Source organism: Gopherus flavomarginatus, chromosome 8 (assembly GCF_025201925.1).
Source record: "Gopherus flavomarginatus isolate rGopFla2 chromosome 8, rGopFla2.mat.asm, whole genome shotgun sequence".
Taxonomy (NCBI): Eukaryota; Metazoa; Chordata; order Testudines; family Testudinidae; genus Gopherus; species Gopherus flavomarginatus.
The window spans coordinates 88069960-88096184 of record NC_066624.1 but is presented as its reverse complement, the minus strand read 5'-3'; positions in this window follow the sequence as shown (position 1 = coordinate 88096184).

Below are 26225 nucleotides of genomic sequence, written 5' to 3'. Positions count from 1 at the left end.
CTGGACCTCATAACAAGCATTAAATTCCTTATCATTCAGCCACAACTTCACTGGTCTTGTCACCTTGTACGCATGGATGATACAGAACTCCTCAAAGCCATATTTTATGGACAGTTGAAAATAGGAACACACATGCTAGGAGGTCAATGAAAATGATAAGGACACTCTCAAAGCTCACCTAAAAGCTGGCTAAGTCATCTTGAGCACATGGGAAGCTGATGTTGCCAACAGATGAGGATGGCAGTGGATCTGTTTGTCTGTGGTTAAAGCCATTGTGAATAGCAGAACAGAAAAAGCCAGAGATGTGTTAGCAAATAAAACCAGCAGTGGCAAAAATATGCAGCCATGTCTGTTCAACATGTGGACACATCTGTGGATCCCTCTTCAGTTTACATTCACACAAGAAGATGCACTGAAACTGACTGTCATATGTCGACTATGATGGGAGAGTCCAGTAACCAACAACAATGTATTACATCAATCTACATAAGAACTGGAATCTTGCTCCTTTATGTACCAAATCCATAAAACTAGTGCATATTACACCACATCCAGATCCCAGCGGTTTATCAGCCAGGACTACAGAACACAGCGTAGGCATTTTGGCATCGACTCGAGTGGGAGATGAACAATGAGGTGTTCCAAAAGATATGGCTTACCTGGAGTCATCTGGAAACAGATCTCTTTGCATGCTGTCTAATTAGAAATGCAGATAATTCTGCTTGAAGGGAGGGCGTGGCTGCAACTCAAAGGGACATGTCATAATCATTCCTTGGCCTTATGATTTGCTATACACTTAATCCCTGATGTCTCTATTGCTTAAGGTCCTAAACAAAATGCAACAGGAGAAATTAGTAGCCATCCTCATAGTACCATCATGGCCGAGACAGGAGTGGTTCCCAGAGCTGGTTCGCATCTCTACAACTGCTTCTCCACCTTCCCCTAACAGTGAATCTCCTCACCCATGAGTCAGGATTCATCACCCACCTCAACATCTCAGCACTTCACTTCCAGGTATGGCTACTAGTTAGCTCTCTGGTATTGCTTCCCAGAGGTACAAATAGTACTGCTGAACAATAGAAAACCCATCACAAGGAGGTGGAAGTGCTTCCAGGCTTGATGCAGCCACCAATCTATACTTCCTCTCAAGTCTTGTCTAGGGCAACCAGATGTCCCGATTTTATAGGGACAGTCCCGATTTTTGGGTCTTTTTCTTATATAGGCACCTATTACCCCCCACCCCCATTCCAATTTTTCACACTTGCTGTCTGGTCACCCTAGTCCTGTCTGACACACATTCTCAATTATCTGCTGTTAAAAACCACAGATTTATCACTGAACTCCATTAAGGTTCACTTAGTTGCCATTACAGCTTTTCACCCCTTCCCCACCATTAAAGGTTTTTCAGTCTTCACTCACCCAACCACTACAAGGTTTGTTAAAGGCCTGTTCAACCTCTTCTCTCCTGTCAAGGAGCCAACTCCACTATGGGACATGAATTTAGTTTTCAATGTGCTGAAGAAACCGCCATTTGAACCTATGGGGAACTGTTCCCTCCTTCATTTATCCCTTTATATACACAGACAAAAAAATATGGATGCAACCGTATTTCATAACTGATTAAACGGTACCTTTACTGATGTTAATCAGTAAGGGTCAGATTGTGATATGCTTTCAGAGACTGAACAGTTCCTTATAGTACAAGTTGTCTCATTAAAACCACTGGGTCAAATTGTGGAATAAATAGATATTAAATATGAAACAGTGTTGAAGGACATAGATATGTTATAGTCCTGTATACTCAGAACTGTATTAAATACAGTGCAAGTGTAATATGCTCATGCTTGTAGTGTAAAGACGTGCTAGACAGACAACTTGTTGCAGAAATATGTTACTTGTTTGGCAGGGTGTATTGCTTTTCAAACATGATAAGACATGAAATTGTTGACACCCACAGCTTTCTCCCAGGTCCCATTCAAAGCTGAATCCAAAGCTTTGTTGCTGGAAAAACATGTGTTTATTTAACTTGAACAAATTTCTATCCAGCATGAGTACTTATATTTGCTCTTATTACAATGAGGAGCGGGGGTAAAATATATGCAATAATACTACTACTTCTGTCAGAATTGGGACAAAGATTCATATGTCAAATTCTGCATCCTGTACAGTATAACCTCACTGATATCAAGTAGGTTGCACAGGGTGTAAGTGAAGAGGTAAATAGCCACACTATCCATCATAGAAGAAATTTCCATAAGTTAATATCTCAGACTTGAGAAAGTCAAAGATTTCTAGAAAACAGTAGCCTCAAATAATGGCTACTGCAGAGCTTAATGTTACAAACAATTGTAAAAGGAAAAAAGAATAATGAACAGTTGTCATTTCTTCTACTCTTTGTCATAGGATAATTGCCATGGACAGTCCAGTTTAACTGACAAAAACAGACAGTTTTCTAGCACAGCATGTTAATGGATTCAAGAAACTGAAAACAAATTTGAAATATTCTGGGAATGAGGTTGTTAGAGTCATAAGGAAAGAAAGTTCTGGAAATCACTGATAAAAACAACATTGTAGCTTGTAAAACACTAGTTAATAAATTTGGAAGCAAGGAACCAAAATGTCATTGTATATTTTACACACACACACACTTTAAAAGAACATTATTAAGGTTAAGGGAGAAAAGTTAAGCACTCACAAGTTAGGAAATGACAAAATTAAGGTTTCCTGGGATGGCAAAAGGCACATCCTCGACCTAAAGTTCACCCTTACCTCTTGCCAAATTGTCCCTGCTTCGTAGCATGGGAGTGCCACAGCTTTTTGAAGCAAAGGTCACTAGATGTGTTTTGTCCTAGCCTTAATCTTGTAAATGCCTGACCCATAAAATTGTAATGTATTTTTATAAGAACTGTGCCTTGTTGGCTTGCCCACATTCAGCCTATGTCCGCTAAACCCTGATCATCTAAGCTTTCTGAGGCAGGGCAGTGACTACCCATTACAGGTCACCAGAACATCCCCAGAAAATTATGTCTAGACTGTATGTAAAGGAGCAAAACTTCATCTAAGTGATTTTGTGCATGATATCAAATTAAACAGCTATAGTCCCACAAGAGCAAGGTCTTTAATAATTACACGTTGGTTGGAAGAGATGGAGGATTAAGCATGTGTTATACATAAGCATTATGCCAAACAACAGTTTTCACTTAGAGAATGGTTTTGTCAGAAATAGTCTTCAAGTCAGTAGTTTCACAAATTCCTCACTTTTGACTTAAAATGCAGCAGATGTTACCATAAGAAGCAAACAGGAAACTGTTTACACTGTAATCACATCATGCAGTGCCATTATTTTAATACAAGTTATTCATTCCATTTTAGCTATAATAAATGCATTGTAAGTTGATCTTTGCGTCCATCACCATAGCATCCCAGTTCAATAATAATATCTGGCATTTCTACAGTGACTTTCTTTTGTAGTTCTCAAAGCCCGTTACAGATATTGATTAAATAAGTCCCCACAACCTCCCTGGAAATTAGGGTGAGTATGATGCCCATTTTGCAGGAAGAAATATTGAGTAGCAGAAAAGATTAAAGTCAACATTTTCAAATGTGGCCTCTGATTTTGGGTGCCCAATTTGAAATACATTACTGACTACCCAAAGAGAGAGCAGTGGTCCAATACAACTCCCATTGAAATCAATGGAAGTGTACCATTAATTTAACTTCAGTGGGAGCAGGACTGAGCCCTACATTTGTGGCTGAGCTAGGAATAGAATGCAGTTCTCCTCACTCTCGCCAGGTCAGTGTTTGAACCCCAACATCATTCTTTCTGTGAAAGTGGGGCAATTGGGGGGGGGTTTCCTGAGGATTTAGGAAGACTGTATATACCTGTCAAAGGGAACTCCTGATGTAAGCTATACACGTCAAGGAATTTTTTCTCCGCTTAAGTTTAATTGTTTGCTTTCTGCAAGACAAGGTCTGTTGGACTGATGATTACTGCTTCTGGGTTCTCTCGCAGCAGGTAGAATCTCATAAGAGAAATTTCCTCCGAACAAAAAAGCTGTGTACTGCAATCTAATTGATGTCCTCTGCTTTGCACCAGAAAGCTTTCCCCTCTGTGAAATGAGTTTTTCTTTGTGGTTGCATCAAGGAGAGAGACCTTTATTACAGTCACCAGCTCGTTGATAGGAAGGGAGGCAGGATAATTTCAAATGCAGCAGAGAACAAAAAGAAAAGAAAGTTGGAACTAAAGCTGAAGCAGCACAGACACTCTTCTATAGTCCCTTCCCATGACGTATTGAGTGCGCTCAGCATCTCCCAGGAGGCATTCTGAACTCCATGTGATTGTGGTAATTAGTGCCTCTTGGGGCCCAAAGTGAGAGATTTTATTATACTGCTGCTTTAAAAAGGTATGACAGATGGTTAGAGGCCTAGTTCTGCAACATTTATTCATGTGAGTAATCTCATGGATCAGCGAGATGCCTTCCAGAAGTTTATGTATGAGTTGTAGCAATAGGCCATAAGAGGACAAATCGGAACTAGTCGAAGTACAGACAAAGGGAATGGGTTAGTGAGAGTTTGTCTTCTGAGTGTTTGTACTCTACTCATTACTTGGCATTTACAGTAAAAGATTGTTGCTTTTGTTTGCATCTGTTAGGCACTGACACGTTTGCAAACTAGCAGCCTACTGCCTGGGTTATGATTTGGTATCCTTAAAGCAAGTGGAAAGAGATTAAATTGCTGAAAAAGAAAACTGGTTGAGAAACAGAGAATTGCCAAATTTACCTTCCCATGAATCAGAAAGTAACTTGGCACGTATGCTAATGTTTTAATCATTTTGGACACCTGAAGGGAAGCAGATAACTACAGCTGATGAGAAGCTTTACTTCTTTCATGGCAGAAAATGTACCTGCTAAGTTATATGCCAGGCCAAGCTGAAACACAACCCTGTCAGCTGTATAGCATAGGCAACTAGCCCGTGTAACCTTTGCTCACTTTGGAGCACACTTACTCAGACAAGTAATTCCATTGACTTCAATAGAGCTACTCATATAAGTGAATTCTTTCCACTGAGAGTAAGTTGCACACTTAGCCTGCGTGCACACTGTGCGTGTGTATACAATGTTTTGAAACGTTTTGCCATCAGTCCAAGTGTGTTTATTTTGGGGTGTTTTTTTAAATCATGTACGTGCAATGAACATGCGCATACACGTACGTACATAAGGACTGAATAAAAACTAAGAGCTAGTTTGTATCCTGCTGTTCTGCATGTGAACAAGACAGTAGGTACAGCCTCCCCAGCTATCTACTTTCTGCCTCTCCTTACAGCACGTCTGAATTTGACACTACATCTTACAACAGAGATAGTGAAGTTTTGAGAAATTACTGTCTTAGAGGATAATGTTGTTCCTATTACTAAGAAAAGTAAATTAAAGCGGATTATTCACTCTTTATGGAGTGCAGATTTGTTTTAATTTACACTCAAATGCCTCCATGCAAATAGATAAATATGTATATTGAACCCATACATTCCTTTAATCCAACTCCATAGCAAAAAATTAAAACTCCATAATTTATGTATGATAGTTTGCTAATACACATGCTCATCCCACCCAGTAGCCTCATTTTGAAAGCCAGCCTTCTATGCATAGTGGAGTCCTTCCTTAAAACTTATTTCTCCTAGAATGCCAACAGGAAATGATACATTAAAAGTAAATAAACAAAACCCTCTAAATTCTCAGTGCGTCCCGTATTCTCAGTTTATTAGACTGTAAATTCTTTTGGGCAGGGACTACCATCACTTGTATGTTGCCCGGTGCAGAGCATATTGTGCACATACTACTGGTAAGAATACTACTAATTAAAAAAACATGGGAGGGGCAAATCCATGAAAAAAAAATAAGCTGTGGTCCATCTGCAGTGGAAAATTCCTCCATGCTTCACTTTCTGAGAAGGGGCTGGCCTCATCATTGGTAAGGTGGAGTATGACCTCAAAGCCTTGCATATGCTGGAGAGCCACACTGACATTGAGAACCTTGCAGCTCTCCAGCCAGACACAACTATGGGCAGTGCTATGGCTCTAAACATGTCGACTCCCTAGCTCAACATAGCTGGTGCCCCCACAACTACCTTCATTCAGTGGTTAAACAGAGCTGTGGGGCTGAAGTTCCATGTGGCAAATAATTTTGAAATATGGCTTCATTCTGACTTGGAACAAACATGATAAAATTCTTTGTGAAGGAAAAAAATCTTAAAAAAAATAAAATTATTTTTGATTCCAACTATATGTAATTTGTTTTATATTATATTGTTATGAGCTGCGTGAAACCTTGTTATGGGTTCAGTTAAAACCTCACTGAAACTGATGTGTGAATTCATCCTTCACTTAAGGTAGTAGTAAGAGACAGTTAAGGGCCCACAACTAAAACAAGGGCTGATAGAATCTGCCCAGAAACTAGCACCCTGGGGGTGGAGGATTCCACTGGGTATTGTTCTGACCAGGTTGGGTCAAAGAAAATACCAGATTCCATGATCAGTTTCTACTCCCAACTGCAACAACCAGCAAGACTCTGAACTTTGACTTAACTGCTTGAGTCAAAAAGAGGTAACAATATATAAACACAATTTTTTTAAACAAAAAAAAGTCATTTTGAAATGAAAAATTTCAACAACATTTCATTCATAAAATGTTGCAATTTTTGCTTCCCTCTCCGAAACAAACAAACATTCTGTTGAAACTGACCCAGTTTCGCAAAGCATTTTGATTAAACTCCTTATCCTGACAGACTGTGGGTCCACCAACTGTAGTTTTTCTGAGCAGCTCTAACTGGAATGCAGCTGCCTTTCCTTTGCAAAAGGTGGCATCTGGCTCTTCTACCTTTGAGTGGAACCTCATGGAGCACTCATTTATGAGCCAATTGTGAGGTCATGAATTCCTTCAAATGCCTCTTCTTTCTGTTCCCTATGCCATGTACTACAATCACAGGGTGAAACACTGTCTTACTGCTGCATGACATTAAAAAGTGACATGATCACTACTAAACATTGTTAGCTCTCCCATTTTGACCCAGGTTATGAAAGCCTTGAGCATTGTTAATCTCAACAGGGTTTGGGGTTTTTTTTTGTTTTTTCTGGTTTATGTAACACTAGTCAGGGAGGAACTTGCCATGTACGGCAGCTGGTCTATGGCTCTGTGTCCAGGTGCCATTTTAGAAAAATTCAGGGAGCAGAGGGCAAATTCCCTGCTTCTACTTGCACACTAAGGCTGTGGCTATTTGTGGGGGGTTATCGGCCACTCCCATTCTGGAGGGGGGGGGCGATGATGTGGCACATCAGTCCTCACTCAGGGTGTGCAGAGAGAAGTGGGCTAGGGAGGGGGCATCTCAGCGATGGCTGGGCCAGGGGAGGGATCAGGGCCCAACTCACTCCATGCTAAACTCCAGTCCAGGGGGCCACTGCTGCTTTCGGTCATCCAGTGGGGAGACGCAGTAGTGCTAACAATGCAGTGATTAGGAACCCTTCCTGGTCAGCCCCACGGCAGCCCCACTGGCTCAGAGGAGACACTGCAGCACCAGCTAGAGAGGAGCTATGAAAAGTCTGGCTGGGAGGTGGTGAAACCAAGGACTGGGAAGAACAACTGCCCCTCTGTCCCACAGCAAATATTGTCCTGCTCTGTGCACGCTCCTTTTAGCCACACCCCCTCAAGAATATACTGTGATCATGAATGTGCTAGAGATAGCCATGCTGTGTGTTGAGGCCAGAGCACATCTCTTATCCACATGGCACCACGCACCTATTACACAGGATTGTCCCTAACCCTAGTGCAGGAACAAGGGAGTATCCAGCACTTGGAAGCACTTCCCTGTCACACGGAGCAGTCTATGCAAGAACCAGGCTCCTGCACTTGGGTACGTACAAGGACCACTCCCTCTGTGCACACCCCTAGGGATAAAGATTATTCCAGAGAGGAGTAGGAGGAGACAGGGCTATGGGTCTGTCTCTTCCTTTATGCCAACCATCAGAGCTGACTTCAGAAAAGACAGAAGGCTGCACCAACCTTTGCACTCCCTGGAAGAGAAATCCCTCTCAGAGCTCAGGATACCACCTCTGCACCAGCTTTTATTCTGAACACGTCACGATAGCCATAACTGAACAGAAGCATGTTGTTTAAAGGAAGTTTTGCTGAATAGGTGGTACTGGTAGCACTATTTATAATTAAGATTGCTCAACACTTCCCATTATAAAACCCCGTTTTCAGTTGTTTATGACTTTGCCAAACTTTGCCCATGCAACATGTATTCCTGAGGCAACTTTAAAAAAACAAAAACCAAAAAAACCCAAAACTACATTTCAGTTAAAAAAATTTCAGCTGTTTTGAATAATGGGATTAGGGGAAAATACATTGCCCCCATGTTAAAAATATTCTTATAACCTTTTCATTGAGAAACTTTACCATCTCTGTGCTTTGGAGCAAAGGATTTAAGATTTTTTTTGGGGGGGAAAGGGGGCATTGTCCTTTTGCTAATCCTGTGAAACACTACCTAAAGTTGGCCAAGTTATAAGTCTCTTTAAAAAAAAAAATCTGTTTGCACGTGTTCAGGAGAGACTTCTTAGAGTTTGGCAGTAACATTCTTTAAAGATTCCATCTGACCTGAGTATCCTAGGACTGCAGGGGCTGAACTGGACAATTGCTCCTTCTGGCTGCCAGGGGCTGCTGGGGAAACATTCTGTGGAATTGAGAGATTAAAGACTGATCATAATGAATATGCACAACAGGTCAATTAAGATTGCAGGAGCTACCTTAGCTCTGGCATTTCCTAACTTTTGAGTGTTTGATTCAACCTTAACATTCTTTTAACATAGTACAAAAAATTATCTGTGTAAATCATAACAAAGCAATAGTAACTAAAATAGTCAAGAGAATTCTGATTGTAGATAATACTTATTCAATTTCCTATTGTGGTTACACTTACTAATGAGCATTGTGTATCCAAATATTTGCATGAACCATAGTAGTAAAGCTGAAACAATCATCTCAAATTTGAGTTGTTTATTTTATTGGTATCAACACACTCCTTGTGGAAATTGTCAAGTATGTCGAAGTGTGGCTTAAACAATATCTGCTATGGTATCTTTTGCCAACAATGGTAATCTCTGCAATTGCATGTGGTTATTTCAAAATAAAGCAGTGTAAGTGTAATGGAATACGTGCAATGCATATTAAAGCTCAGTTATGGAAATAATGTTGAACATGTAAAACATGGACTGCACTTCATTAAGCTTATGAGGAAATTAACAAAACCCTGTGTTAGACACACGTATTACAGCATCTTGCCAAGGCAGCGTGAAGAGGAAACCTGGCAGACATTTCTGGATTTCATTCTTGCAGTGAAGCTGAAATTTTGTGACTATTTACAGAGATTTCTGCAGGTTTTATAATAGTAATAATACCTATCTTGTATAGAACTTTTCATCAGTAGATCTCAAAGTGCTTCAGAATCTGTATTATATTTATCATCACAACACCTATTATTAGCCTCATTTTACAGATACAGCACTGAGGTATGCAGAGGCTAAGTGACTTGACAGAGGTTACATGGGAAGTCTGTAGCATAGCAGGGAATGGAATCCAGGTCTCCTATGTGCTAGGTTTATACCTTAACCATTGGATCATTCTTCCTGCATGTCCTGTTTTGTGCAGCCCCTTCTGTAGAACAGTATGTAGGACGTCAATATTCTACGTTGGATGGGGTTGGCCTGTGGGCAAGCTATCGGGGTGCTTGTCACTGGAATCTTAGGCAGGAGGGTTTGCTATTGATATTGCTTATGACTAAAAGGTATTTCCATTGCGGAAGCACCTGTCTTTTGTTTTCTAGCTCATTTGATCAGCAGCGCTAGCCATAGGGAAGCGAGAAACATCTCCTGTTAGTTTTTCTTCAGGTAAGAAGCACTACATGCTGACTTAAATTAAGAACAAGAGGCACATTTTATCTGTTACTAAAAGTCTGCATTGCTAATACATGAACTGTGTATCTCCATTGCACTATCCAACCAAACCAAAACAAACAGGAGGAAGAATCTTTCCTTATCTGTTCAGGCATCCCAGGGAATCCTAACACTGCTGCTACTGTCCACTGGAAACTGTGCTAATGCCCATGGTATCTGTCTGAGGTATTTCTAGGGCTGCTGTTACCTTTGTATCTAAGGCAGCATTAAAGACAACAACATTGAGCCTGACCAAAAAGAAGGCACATTTTCTCAATGTCCCTTTTTTTCTGAATTGTGTCCCAAATTGACACTGGAAACTTTGTAATGAAAAATTGAAATCCAATAACTATAATCATTTCACACATTCTGCTTTCCCATTTTTTTAAATGGGAAAGAATATAACAATTAAATGAGTGGGAACCAAAATCTCAGATCTAAACACTCACAGACTAGGACTGTGATTCCAAATACATATTTTGTGGCTCAAGCCTGTCATTAATAAATCTCTCTAGGGACTCAGCAGAGCAAAACCTAGTCTGTTCTAAATGTATTTCATTTCAGGTGCAACTGAGTTATTAAAAAAAATCAAAAACAATTCAAGAGATATTTCCTAAAGTTTATTTAATTAGAGCAGTCATGAATTTTCATTGCTCCAGGTTATGTAATTTACAGGAGTAGATTTCATTTGCTGCCTAAGTCAAAGATCTCATGTCCTACAAAGTTATGCTCATCTGGGAGGAGCCTGGCCAGTCTGTGGCATTTCCAAGCTTACAACCTTACTGTTTGTCATTCAGTATACCTGATCAATGGGCTTTTCACCATTCAGGAAAAGAAATGTGTGTGACTGAAAGGCAGTTGGCTCTTTTGTTGCAACATGGCCATAGTTCATGATATACATATTAATAAACTGAGTTTTCTGCATTTAGAGTCTGATCCTTTTGAGTTAGTGGAAAAATTCCCATTGATGTTAGTGTAGATTGCATCAGAGTATTAGTAAACTGGCAGGACCATTGAGTTAGGAGGGAAATAAATTGAACTAGGGATTCAGTATGGAAAATGGGACATATGTAGTGCCAACTTATGATGTATGCATTATGATAAGCAGTATCTTGAATAGAATCCAGGAATGCTTCCATCATCTGCATGCATATGCTTTATACAGTCATATAACATCCCACTCTAACAACTGCTTTGATCATCTTCAAAGAACCTATTTTTTATCAGAGATGGTGTTGACCTGACTGAGCTTCTACAATATTCAGAGAAGTCTGAGTCCAATCAAGGCGGTTCCAGTTACATTCTACAAAGTGGATTTGGCAAAAGTGAAAAACGAAGACTCTGACATCTGTTAGAATACTGCTATGTACACGTGGAGAAACAGCTAAAGCCAGGGACCTCCATAATCTGCTCAGCGAAGGTAGCTTCCTTAAGCCATTTTTAACCATGTTTTACGACGTTGATTCACTAGGGTTTCAAACACCGAAATCCAACAAATATTTACACATGCCTTAAAGTAAATGCAATTATCTATCTCCAAAGATAAAAGGCTAGCACCTTAATCAGCAGCACCTGCTGTCTTTTATTTTCTTTTCTTCGGGGGGGCGGGGAAGTGATCATACAGTAGAAAGATATTTCATTTTTCAGTTCTATACTGGATAGCATTACAAAAAGGCAAGAGGAAACTGTTAGATTGCTGGAAGGTGTAGTAAGAGGAGGCCCTAAGATGTAAACTTTGGTATCAGAGGCCTGGTATGAGGCCTAAGGCCTGAACTAAAGTAATGGTCAAGACTTTGCTAACATAAAGCAAAGTGAAGCTGTGAGCCAGAGGCAGGCCCTGCTCACAGAAGCTGGCAAGGAAAGGGCTGATGCTGCAAGAAAATATGTACCTAAAAGGTACTGAACACTAGAGATCAGAACATTCACATACTTGCACATTCCACACAGATAACAAGGAACAGACTGACCCATCCCAATGACGGGGCAAAAGGGTAATATAATGGATAGAATTGTTTTGATCGAACCAACACGTGCAAGGTAAGAGGCGGCACCTTACTACGTAGAGGGGTTGTACCTCAATACGTCAGGAGTGATGTGTAACTTGTTTGTACCTGTATATAAGAATGCATCCTTGGGGCGATGTCTTTGTCCGGCCAGGGGGGCAGTGGAAAGTCTCGCCACTGACTGAGCCGAGTCCATTGACCGTGGGCACATATTAGTAGTATGCCTTTTACTAGAGTAACAATCTAGGGGAACTATCGTTGTGTCCAATACGGCAATAAACCTGGCCGACGTGCCTTCGTACCTTACTAGACTCTGTGGTCATTGGGGGTTCTTTTCGGGTCCGCTGTGTCAGCTATCTGCACAGAGCTGGGGCAGCACACAGAGGGAACACATGCACGCAGCCGAGTGATACCAACAAGGAGAGAGCAGAGCACCACACCGGTAGCTTCTGACAACACCTCTGACAACAGAAGGCATCCCATTTCCACCACTGAAAATAAAAGACATTTCACACACACATTTTAAAAGCAAGATTTTTTTCCAATTACTGATAAAATGATAAAAATAGATGTAATATTAGTGATTTCCCAGCCCCTAATGAAAGCTTTTCATGCTTTGAGACCATATTTCCAGAGTGTGACATGACAGCCTGAGACAGTCTGGAAAAACATGTATAATTTATACATGCCTAGAAATGAATGATTGCTGGTTATGTCTTTTAAAACCCTTCCCAGAAGTTATGTACCAAACAGTTCATGCCATTAACAGTTTTAGTAACCATTTGTGCACATGGAAGTCATCTGAAGTCATGTTCTAGCTAAGAAAATGAGAATCTGTCTTGAGTCCACTTGAGTTCTCAGTATTGAACCAGAGAAAAATCAGTACTTTCATATGGATTCATCTATTACGGAATTTGCCCACATATCAAAGAGAGACTTTGTGCTCCTTTCACCACAATCAACCAAAAAATAATCAGCCAACTGCTTCTCTACCCTTCAAGGAAAAAGGATGTCCAGAAAGAAGCCCCAGAAAATTCACTGAACAAAGCAGGGAGTGCTTTGTTCACATGTGGGCTGGAAATGAAAAACTGATTATTTTAAATGCATATTCAAATATAATCCCATTTAGTGACCATTCACCCTTCATCAGAAATAAACTGTCAAGGCAAAATTGGAGGCTGTAGAGATTTATCTATATAAGGTGTCCGTGTGTGTATGTAGAGGAGAGAAAGATGGGTGACATGGATACCAAAAAAGAGTCATACCCAGGTATTAAAATAAAGACAGGCCTAATCTCACTACTTTCCCTGCAGGCTCTGAGCAACTCCCATGGACTTTATTGAGAGTTATCATATCCTGCAGGATCTGGTGTCCTAGGGAAGATAATAAAAGGCGCAGGAAGAAAGGCTCAGCTGGGGGAAATCAGCATCCACATGCAGTACCAATGAGTCCCTTGATTTTGGTTACTATATTAATTATATATGTCAAATCTCCCTAAATAAATCAAAACGTTTGACAGGGGGAATTTTGCTGTCAGCTAATATTTTAGCTGTCTGGTAAGCAAGCTGACAAATGTGAAGGGATTCAGAGCTAGATTTAATTTGCTTAATTTATCCAGTTGTATTTGAAGGGGCCTGCATTCAGTTCTTGCAGAGGCGTACAAGTTCCACAACAGCCAGTCTTACTAAATATCCTCTCTCACTCAGATTGGTATCACAAATAACCCAATATGACATGAAGACTTCACCATAAATAGTAAAATGAATATCCTGCGTCCCTCAGCCCTTCCAGAAAAGCCTGAGAAAACAATGCATTTTGCAATGTGCCCTGAGTTCAGCAAAATTGACTCTGTTGGACTAAAGGCAGGGAACAAGTTCCAAAGCCCATGACAGTACTCCTGTCATTCAGGGAGAGAATTAGGAACTTCATTTTAAACCAAATGGCTAGTAGCTTAATTGCCTCTGATCTCAACTGCTACAGTGTCACACAGGGAGAAAGGAAGACTCTCCAGTCATCACAGTCCAAACCACTTAGGACCACCAAAGCCAACAGCTTACATTCAGTGTAGAAATTAATTTGACAGCCAGTGCAAATCTTTAAGCACCAGGTAGTATGATCTTTATGCGAATCTTTCTGAATGGTTTTATGCTGTAGACTCATATGTACTGTGTTGCAATGGTCTAGTCCAGTCCCAAAGCGACAAACTCATATATAATGGTAGCAAAGATCCACTTCCAAAAGAAAAAAAGTGCATCTTTCTTGCAAAACATAGCAAAGTGTTTGGAGAGTAACCCACAGTCTTGGCAACTGCTGCTACCTGGCAATCTGGGAGTAGCCAGGAATTTAACAACCCATAGTCTGTGCCCCGGTATAACAAACGTAGTAGAAATCTCTTTATCCTGTGTTTTAGCTTTTTCCCAGTGACAAATTGGCATAGGCAAAAGGCCACACAAATATGGTATATTTTGCCATTCCTTTCAAGTAATTAATGGTAATGCATTAAATGAGACAGCCTTGAAAGAAAGAGCAAGGCAGCTGAACAGCCAATCAAGAGGTCACCATAGTTCTTCCTATGTCCGGTGAAGAGGAAAATCTTCCTGATATCAGAATTGAGTTATGCTTCATCTGCGTGGATGTGAATTGGTATGTCAAACTACAGTACATCTTGTCAGTCACCTGGCCCTTGATAAGTACATAGGGTAGTTGATGAAAGATTCTACAGATGTGAGTTGTCTATTAGATAGGGAAACAGCAGCTTTGAGTCAGTGCTGCTGTTTATATGCATGCCCATCAATTATTTTAAGGTTGCCTGGCAATCAGCAGAAGTTATGTTACACCAAAGGGCCCACAGGATTGAATGGATGAATGAAAGCAGGTGCTTTGAATCCAGAAATGGAGAGGAAGCTACTCATTGAACTGTTTTGCTTAACTTATTACTAGGCAGAAATAACCATCAGTCCTTCCCAACAAGTACAATTTTGCCATGCTCAAAGATCTCAAACTGCTTTTCCAATGTGAAGGATTAGGCCTTCCAACCCTCTGTCAGAGAAGTAGGGCACACAGAAGTTAAAGGGTTTGCTCAACTACATCTGGGAAGCATGTGGTAGAGCTGAGTTAAAACCCATATTTCCTGGTTTCCAGGCCACTTCTATAACCATGAGGCCATCCTGCTGCAAGTCAGCTTATATTCTTTGGTGTCTACCACGGTTAATAGCCTCCATCACCACAGTATTCAGGTACCAATAATTAGACTCTATGGCCCAAATCCTGGGCTGCCCTGCAGCCAATTTGTGCAACGCAGCTCATGCAAAGCAACAGTAAAACTTGCATGGCTAGCCAGAGGATCATCCATCTCAATGTAAGGTATTCCTCCAGTATAATGGCTCCTATGCTAACCCTATCCCTGGTATTCCTGCAGGGGGAAGGGTGGCAGGAAAGAGGGTTGTGTCCAGCTTCTGAATCAGCCCCTTTGGGGCATTGGCAGACAACATACAGGTGAGCAGCCTTCAGTGAGTGAGGTAATAAGGAAGGAGTCTGTTGGATCTGAACTGGTTCTCCCATCCCAAAACCTGATACACTCAGCATGAGAAATGTAACAAACAAGCAATAGTATTGCCACCCCAAGCATAAGTTTCTAAAAAATAAATACATACAAAAAATTGGCTCTTTTAATTTGCCTTCTGAGCCAATAGGATGCACTCAGGTCACGTTTTCAGCTTCTCTCTGCAACTATGAGGGCTTGAAACTTACATTTATTTTTAAATGAACACGGAGGTTTTCCCACAATCACCTGCCTCCAGCAGCTGGGTCATTAAAAAAATATCCAATCTCTAGATACTCTCAATCAAATTGCAAGAGCAGCAACAAAACACCTGTTTACTTACAAGTTCACCTATTTGTGCTTTGCCATCTCCGTCACAATGGACACGCATCGTTTTGTTGAGTGTGAGAATGCAGGTTTATTAACTATATGCAGTAAGTTGTTTGCATTGATTTATATTCATGGATCTGTAAGCATAACATTCAAACTGGCCTGAAATGTGAGCCTTGAGCTGAAACAGGACGGCCAATGATGAAAGAACATGGAAAATTATGAAAGACATATGGGTTTTGCCCCATCTTCCTTAAAGTGTATCCAAATCCAATAAAGACTATCTGCATCTTTGAGACTCTTACAATAGCCCAGACAGATAGTTTGTTACCAGAAATGGAAATTCTTCCTCTCTGGAAACCTTACCAGGATGAAGAATTAGATATGGAGGTACATCCATTGTGCATAAATGTAGAATGTTCCGTTTTTCATGTGTGTGGTGTCTTTCCACATTGTTCTATCTCCAAACCCACTCTGATCCAAAACTAAGTTTAAAACATCATAATTAACCATGCTAATCCTATGCATTATCAGTCCAAAATTGCTTCAGTTGTTCTTTGTATTGCGTAAAGGTGACATACCTGATTAAAAAAAAAAGGGATAAATAGTTAGATTTGAAAATACAGTGCTTTATTCACATAGTTAGTAATGCACTGCCAAAGTGAGAGCTGTGGCCACTCACATACTAGGATGTTTAACTGGTATGAGTACAACAGTGGCATCCATAAAGTGTTCATGACTGCCCCTGATCTGTTCAACACCATTGACTGAATGATGGAAGCCATCACTAGCCACATACTGGGGCTGGTACTTCATGATTTCTGCACAACAGACCTGGAACATGAGGCTGACATGGCTATGTCAGAATCTTCATGAACTAATCTCACTGATGCCCTGAATATATTTATAGAAGAAGCAAGCAAGCTTGGTCTTCAAGTCAATTGGAAAAAGACCAAACTTATGGAAGTGACTGATGGACCTCTACTCCTACCTATCATAATCAATGGACAAGAAGTTGAATTTGTTCACTCACTTGAGTATCTTAGCTCTGTTGTCAGCAAGAAGGGAATTTGCCTTGCTGACATGAAACTTCAAATGAGGAAGGCTACAGGTGTTATGCATGCTCTTTGGAAGTCTCTGTGGAACCAACGTCACATATCAACCTGGGCTAAGATATGTACCTATCAAACAGCAGTGGCTTCTGTCTTTTCATGTGGTCCTATCTGGGCCACCACCAAGTTGCAAATGGACCAGTTGAATGCTTTCAACAAGAAACAGTATTGACATATTGAAGGCATATGATGGTTTCATCATGTTACAAATGAGGATGTCTGGCATCAGACCAGCCAACCTCCAATGTCTTTCCAAGTGAGTCAATGCAAGTTCAGGTGGATTGGTCATCTGCTCTTGATGCCAGAATCCATACTAGCATGCCAACCTTGTATGTTGGACCCAACAAAAAAAGGGATGGAGAAGACTCCATGGATAGCCTCACATCCCTCAGCCTTAATGTAGAGCAGGATACAATAATGGCAGGAAGACCTGGCTCTGTGTAAAGAGGTGATCTAAAGTTTGAACTCCATGCTCCATGAGAAGAAGAATTAATGAATAACAGTCACACAATTAAAATAAATGTATGATTTGAGAAACCAGGGGTGTGTTGATCATGTTACAAATGTTAAAATCCATTCACAATAAACTCCAACACTAGGGACACAATGATTGATATAGATAAACAGAGCAATTTTATACAGAAGCTTGTTTACCTGAATCTGAATCTCTAGTTAATAAAGTCTGCAGTTCAAGTTAGCAGAACATTTTCACTGAAGATGAAAGTCTCTTTCTACCGTCAGTGTATGAATTTTTTATTGTCTTTATCCGTTCAAGTGTTGGTAAGTGTTATGCCCACTGCTTCAGACAGGGTGACCTTAAGCATCCAGCAGTTACCTGCTATGCACAGGAACATTACCCTGTGCTATGAACTGCCTGCCTCATTATGTTCACTGTTCAATGCACTGGTCTTTTAATATCCATAGAAAAACATCCTCTCCTATTTAAGAAAATGAAATGTCAAGAGTTACCGTATATGCAGGCTATGTCTACATTTGGAGCTAGGAGTATGATTCCCAGCTCACAGACACAGTTTATACTCAGTCCTTATTGAAGCAAACTCCTCTAGAAAGACTTCAGACTTTGACCCATCATATTTAAATGAGCTCTTATTATGTTCAATGGGACTCTTATTCGTGTCTTGTGTCTGCTTCTTGTGAAAGCCAGGGAGATTATTTATATATATTACATATACACACATACACACACAGCCTCTGTGACTAATAAGTGCTATAAATCTAGCACTAGAGGCTTTACATTTAATTTAGATATAAACAAGCCACCATATCCAAACAGAAAACGTATTATCTGCATTTCTTTTCACTCAGTGCAGCTGATATTGCTAAGACCCCTTCAGGAGAAGTATGGCCCACAAACAAGCTATAGAACAAAATTAATAACTTTCAGAAAGAAGAGGGCAGGATCTGCAAAAACTAGTTTAGTTTTCCAGAGTTTTGCTGTACTTACCCAGTTAAATATCTAGTGGTCTTCCCTAGACTTCCACTCCCGCACACACGCACAAACTAAACAACACCTGTCAACTGCTATCATATTACTAGACACTGGACTGGCTTTAGGATTTGGGAAAAGGGCAGCGAGATGTTTGTCATGTTACCTCAGACTCAGTTGGCTCCTTTAATATTGGGGATGGGGTAAAGGAGGATGGTATTTTTAGGCCTCAGAAAAAGTGAAGTCCAGGTGCCTGTGCTGGGGTCTGTGCATAGATAGCAATTAAAAAAAACATAAATTATTCTAATTAGCTAGGAGCCCATTAAATTATCTGTACCCAGCTGTCATGAGGATTATGTATTTTAGGTTCTGTTCTCTACCTTGTCTCTAATTTTTAACTGCAAAATCTGGAATAGCCTGCAATGTTATATAACACAGCAGCTGAAAATAGCCAGCCCATCCCTCTTCTCCAACCTTACAAAGAGTGAGGACATCTGCTATGGAAACTGAATAAAATACAGGGGCATAAATGCATCACATTCACAAGTCTAAATGTTGAATGTATTATTCTCATTCTCTCCTTCCATTTCTTAATCCCCTTTTCCCATAGTGCCCCATTCTATCCCTCTTCGGACCATTTTTTTTACTTTCACCCCAATTCGATCAACTGTTCTCTTTTCTCTATTAAGCAGAATAGCTCTGCCTCATTTTCTTATTATATTAATTGAAAACTCTATGATCTGTCCCTTCACCTCTCCCATTTTACATATTCTCTTCCTCCTTGCTCCCTTTTCTTCTTTCATTCCCATTTTTATTCCCCTTCTGCATTCCATTGTCTCCTCCATCTCCTGCAAAATCTCTCTACTACTCCTGTGATGGGTTGGAGAACAGAAATCCCCTTAGGGCTGCCAACTGATGTGCCAAGACTACTTCTGCCCCTACTTTACCTGCCAGCTTGGGACTCCAGCACCCTGTCTTGTTGAGCCAGACACACCAATCTGCTCCAACACAGACCCAGGGTCTGAACCACATGCCCCAAAGCTGCAGACTTAACTGAAAGCAACTTAAATGTTCCTGCCTTTAGCACTCAGATGCCCAACTCCTAATGGGGTCCAAACCCCAAATAAATCCATTTTACCCTGTATAAAGCTTAGACAGGGTAAACTCATAAATTGTTTGCCCTCTATAACACTGATAGAGAGTTATGCACAGCTGTTTGCCCCCCCACCCCCAGTATTAATGCATACTCTGGGTTAAATAATGAGTAAAAAGTGATTTTAATTGAATACAGAAAGTAGGATTTAAGTGGTTCCAAGTAGTAACAGACAGAACAAAGTGAATTACCTAACAAAATAAAATAAAATACTCAAGTCTATGCCTAATACAGTAAGAAAGCTGAATACAGATAAAATCTCACCCTCAGAGATGTTTCAATAAGCTTCTATCACAAACTGGGCACAATCCTTTCCCCTGGTACAGTCTTTGCTCCAGCTCAGGTGGTAACTAGGGGATTGCAGCCCCATTGTTCTGTTCCACCTCCTTATACGTCTTTGGCACAAGGCAGGAATCTTTTGCCTTTCTGAGTCCCCACCCCCACCCCCACAAATGGAAAAGCACCAGGTTTAAGATGCATTTCAGGTTTAAGATGGTCCTGTGAGACTCCAAGCCTTCATTCCTCCCAGCCTGACCCACAGGAAGGAATGCCTGCAAACAGAACCACCCACAGTCAATTGTCCTGGCTGATGGGAGCCACCAAGATTCCAAACCACCATTAATGGCCCACACTTTGCATAATTACAATAGGCCCTCAGAGTTATATTTCATATTTCTAGTTTCAGAAACGAGTGATACATTTATACAAGTAGGATGACCACATTCAGATAATAAGCTTTGTAATGATACTTTAACAAGAGACCTTTTGCATGAAGACTATTTTAGTTATATATTCACACTCATCAGCATATTTTCATAAAATCATATAGAGTGCAACATCACAACTCCCCCTCCTTTCCTGGAGCTTTAATCAGCCCTACTCTTTGAAGTCTCGGAGTGGTTAGTCGTTCCTTGTGATGGGGACTGGAGCCGAGCTAAACGAAGCTTAAACTAAACTGGGACACTTGGTATAAAAAGTCTCTTACTAGGCAAACTCGAGAGCCGCAAACAGGCAACTGACAGGAAAGTTTTGAAGGGTGTCGCTGTGGACTTTGAGTTTGGAAGTAACAGAACTTGGTGAATGGTGCTTTGGAGACTATGGTGCATCATGAAGATGTAACCCCACCACAGAGCCTGACCTATGGAGGAAAATGGCAACATGAAGTACCCAAACTAAAGCTTCAATGGGACAGTGTAGCAGCATTTCTGACTTTTACTGTTTGTTTTTTTTTGCGCCAGAAGCTCCACATTTTCCATGGGGTAAAACATTTTATGACCAGTTCTAATTGTTATTCCCACAGATTCATAGATTCCCGGGCCAAAAGAGACGATGGTGATCATCTATTCTAGTCTCTGTGTAACACAGGCCATAGAACATTCCCAAATAATTCCTAGATCAGATCTTTTAGAAAAACATGCAGTCAATATCAGAATTGTCAGTGATGAAGAACCCACTGCTATCCTTGCTAAATTGTTCCAATTATTATTACACTCACTGTTAAAAATGTACATTTTAATTTCCACTCTGAATTTGTCTGGCTTCCACTTCCAGTCATTGGATCATGTTTATACCTCTCTGTGCTAGACTGTAGACCCCATTTTTAAATATTTCCAAGGGCCAGATTAACCTTTTATGGGCCCAGCGCCAAACATAGTTGTGGGCCCCCAGGGAGGCAATGGAGCATGGCACGGGGAGGTTAGTCCCCAGAGCGAGGGACCAACCAGAGGCAATGAGGCATGGCAAGAGAAGCCCCGTTCCACCCAATGCAAGGGCACTATTTACAAACCAGCAATTGTCAGATGCACAGTGGTCTGCCCAGCCCTGTGCTGCCAGCGTGCCCCTTCCCCTCATGGGCAGGCCTATGCGACACCACAGAGCCCCCTCCCATCCCCAGACTCCCTATGGCCAGAGGCCCCCTGGACTCAATAAATTCAGTGCCCCTCCAGACCCACCCATCCTGCACACCACCACCCCTTCCCACAGCCCCACCACAACAGCCCAGCACCCCCCACAGAACCCCCACTCCCTAGTGCTCCAAACACACACAGATCTTCCCTGTCCCTTCACAGCACAGCACCCCCTATACTTCCCATAGACTCACTCCCCTAAGCCCTGCCTCCCCGCTGAACTCACCAGCCCTGCTGGGAGATGATTGTGTCTGCTGGGCTGAGCCAGCAGCGCAGCCAGGGCTGGTCCCAGGGCTGGAAATCGCTCCATCCCCTTGGGAGTGGTGCGATCAGCCAGGCCAGGATCTGCCCCGGCTGGGGTCCCTCAAGACGTATTTGCCTGGAGGGGCCCAGACAAGCCCTCCACACTGTTCCCCACACACACGTGCCTGAGACTGGCCAGGCTTCTGCACCAGTCCCAGGCAGCTCAGCTCCGGGGAGACAGGTGGGGCCCCAGAGGTGGTGGGAAGTAGAGACTGCCCAGAGCTGGAGGTGCACTGGGGTCCAGCCAGGGGGCTTAGAGGAGCAGGGGGGGACCACGAGGAAGAGAGGAGCCCTCAGCCAGCCAGGCCAAGAGAAGCAAGTGGTGGATAGGGGAAGCAGTGGGGTCTTGGAGTGTAGTGCAAGCGGAGCTGGCCGGGGCCCCTTCTGAGCATGGGCCCGGCTCCATGGAGCCACTGTAAACCCAGCACTGCCCCATGTAGATACTCAGACTGTAATCAAGTCATTCTTTGACCTTCTCTTTGTTAAGTTAAATAGATCGAGCTTTTTGAGTTTATCACTATAAAGCATGTTTACTAATCCTTTAGCCACTCTTGAGGGTCTTCTCTGAACCCACTCCAATTTATCAACTTCCTTATTGAAATATGGGCACCAGAACTGGACACAGTATTTCAGCAATGGTCATTCCAGTGTCAAAATACATTGGTAAAAACACCTTACTCCAACTTAAAATTCCCCATCTATACATTCCAGAATTGGAATGGCTCTTTGGACCACAGCATTGTATTGGGAACTCATGCTCAGCTGATTATCCACCACAACCCCCAAATCCTTTTCAGATTCTCTGCTTCCCAGGATTGAGACCCCCATCCTGTAAGTATGGCCTATATTCTTTGTTCCTCTCTCTTTATATCTAGGAAAAAAGTTTAGGTGACATGACCACAGAGGAAGTCAATGTCAGAGCCAGGATTAGACCAGAGAAGTTTCTGTCTTGCATTGTTGTTCTTAATACACTAGGACCATACTTCATTACATACTATTGAGCTTTGCCTAGAGGCCAGAGTGGTTTGTCAGAGTCAGCTAGATGCTGGAAGGGAGGCTGTGTCAGCCCTCATACTAGAAGTGCCACATTCCTCAGAGTCAAGGATTTTTATTTATTGCTCTCTCAGAACACAAAAGACCCACAGCTATTGTTCAAAGGCCCCCAAAAAGCCAGCCTTGAAGAGAGACTCTGAATAACCTACAATTTTTAAGAAAAAAAGTCCACTATAACAAAACATTCACTCACCACAACAAAAAGGGCTAAAATCTTACCTTATTAAGAAACCAAAGATGTTACCTCCTTTAGCCCTGAACAGTTAGCCAAAATTCAGGTTATCTGATTCCCCAGGGAAGATTAGTGAAGGTTCCACACCTGAACTTCAGAACTGAGGTCCAGACATTGTTTGCTGCTGCTGCTCCTGTACAGCTGTTAGCGGAGAATGAAGAAGTGGAAAGAGATTCACATCCCTAAGCCTCTTTATTTGCTTTGCAATGGGCTTTTAATTAAACTTGAAGAAGAGCAAACTCTTCTAACTAATGTGCCAAATTTTTGCTAGAAGATGCTACTACTGTAGCTCGTCCCTTGGACAGCAAGCAAGCAATTTCCTAAAACTGAGTTTTAATTTTAGTGTTGTTTGAGTTATAACTCTGCCTTCAACAAGGCTGTAATGAAAAGAATATACAACTACTTAAAAAATTACCTGGCACACAGAGCCCAGGCAAATTAGTGCTAAGCCTCACCAATTAACAATTCACATAATGCTGCTCATAGCAGATATAAATTCCATCTCATTCCTTAGCTTCAGATAAGTGATAACATCAGAACCAAAATAGATTGTGGAAGGTAAGAAACTTGTAATATATTTGCATAATATTCTGTCCAGACACAAAGCAAATATTCATGCACTCATTAAAAGGAAGATACAGTGATATAGCCTTCAATTATGGACAAATTTATTTCTGCTCATCACTAAACTAATGATATCTTCTTAATGCTATTATTTTGCAACAAACAAGCAATGATTTCACCTTTGGGTGCCCTCTACACTGTGAATTGGTAAAAAAAAATAAAAATACATCCATTCACTTAAAACTGCTTACATAAAACACTCTTGTGAATGAAAACATCCCCCCTTCCCCCTCTACAAATAATAGATGAGTCACATAAATTTAATGAAAACATGTGAGGGAAACAGCTCATTGCATATCAGTAAGGCACTACCAATTTCACAGCTGTGAAAAATGTGTCACAGACTGTGAAATAAGCCCTCCCCTGCTGGGAGTGTCCCAGGCAGGGGATCCTAACCAGTAGTCTGGGCCAGGCTAGGGAGGAACAGAAGTTCTCCTTCCCCTGCACAACTGCTCTCAGTGGGGAGATCAGATCCACCTCCAGGAGTTGCGCAGAAGTGAGCACACAGCTCTGAAGGCAGCACAGAAGTGAGGGTGACAATCCTGCTACTCCATACAACAGCTTTACAACCCCCTCACAGTCCTGTTTTGGTTCAGGACCCCCATGGTTACAACACTGAAATTTCAGATGTAAACATCTGAAATCGTGAAACTGACCCATTTAAAAACCCTCTGGCCATGAAATTGACCATAATGGGCCATGATTTGGTAGGGCCCTACATATCAGTGTCATCTCTTGAAAACCAACACCAAACATTCTTTGACCCTGCCAAATTCTAAACCTTACTTATAGAAAAACCCTACCCAAACCTGAGGCCAATGAGTAGAAGTATGAATGAGATATTCCCACCATTCCCTGTCTGTTTCTGTAGGTACACTAATGTTACACTCTCAGACTGAGTGGAAAAAAAAAGACCCACCACCCCACTGTCCATATAGGTCACCATGTTTCTCAGGTAACCTCTGACAGAAAAAGTGAAAAGTAGGAGAACTTGGGTAGCACTTGAGTGGAAAGTGTGGTTTGGCACAAACAGGCTTAAAAATAAGGAATTCCTATTGTGGAAGGCAAAGAGATCCTCCTCCTCATTAATGCTTATTTATGGCATTATCCATCTTTTTGAGGCTTAGCCAAAATCAGCACCTTAGATGAAGACAGCCAAAGCTGAGCTCAGACCAAATGCCATTCCTACTGGAAAAAGGTAAGCATGTTTCTACTGCTGTCACTGTGGCACAGAGCACACAAGTGAATGTTCTATAGAAACCAGGGGCAGCTCCAGGCACCAGCATGCCAAGTGCTTGCCTGGAGCGGCAAGCCAAGGGGGCGCTCTGCCGGTCGCCGCGAGAGCGGCAGGCAGGTTGCCTTCGGTGGCACGCCTGCGGAGGGTCCGCTGGTCCCACGGCTTCGGCGGACCTCCCGCAGGCGTGCCGCCAAATCCGCAGGACCGGGGACCTCCCGCAGGAAAGCCACCGAAGGCAACCTGCCTGCCTTGCTTGGGGCAGCAAAATACCTAGAACTGCTCCTGGGTGCTGGAGCTGCAGAGGTAGTGTAGCGATAAAATGTAGGTAAGAAATCATGGGGCTCAGTTCTTCTCAGTATCTGAGCTCAGCTTCATGTAGCAGAAGTTGGGGACTGTCAGGGAAACTGTTACAAGTCAACAGCAGTACGAGTACAGTGGTACCGTACAGTATGCTGTACCCGCAAGATATTTATAGCTGGTACAGCGTACCAGAAAGACACAGGAGGAACAGAATGTGGAACTGGGCAGTCTCATGCCAGCATCTCTTCCAGAGCAGTAGTACCCAGACCTTCCGCGCAGGGCCTCCTCCCTCTGTAAAGCAACCCTGCAAGAGGGCAGGGCTGGGGGTGGTACAGCCAAGCTCAAGGAGCTATCAGTGTTCTGCTCCTTTCCCCTGCTGTGGTTCCTAGGAGAGCCCTGAACTACAGAGCTTTCCCGGGAACTGCAGCAGGGAAAGGAACGGAATGTGGGGCCACCGGGCAGCCCCACGCTGGCAGCTCCTCTGGTGTGACTGTCCCGCCCCCATCCCTGCCCACAGTCAGAGGATACCCTGCGTGGACTGGTTGGGGTGCTAGAGCTACATCAGAGGAGCTGTGGGCATTCTGCTCCTTTCGCCGCTGTGGTTCTGAAGTCTCCAGTGCAGCGGGAGGAGGACGAGCCCCCTCCCCAGATAAGGAGGGGGTGGGGAGAGCATGGGGGCCCCAGGCTGGGATCAGGAAGGAGTCACATGAGGAGGTAACGTACACCCCCCCCATAAGCTGCTCCTCTCCCCTCCACACAGACACCCTACTGGTAAGAAATGGATTCCAGTTGCACGACTGGAGGTCACTGATTCTATGCTGGCCTGACCCCATCCTGAGTTAATGCAGCATAGGGGCTGTTCTAACTTATACCATTGTCACATAGTCCTTTAGGGCCCTGTCACCCACAGAAAACCAGCTATGTCCCCACCACACCCCTCCTGTCCACCGTTAGGGTGAGGTGAGGTGGCAGGCCCAGAAGATGGTTCCACTACTTGACACTAGC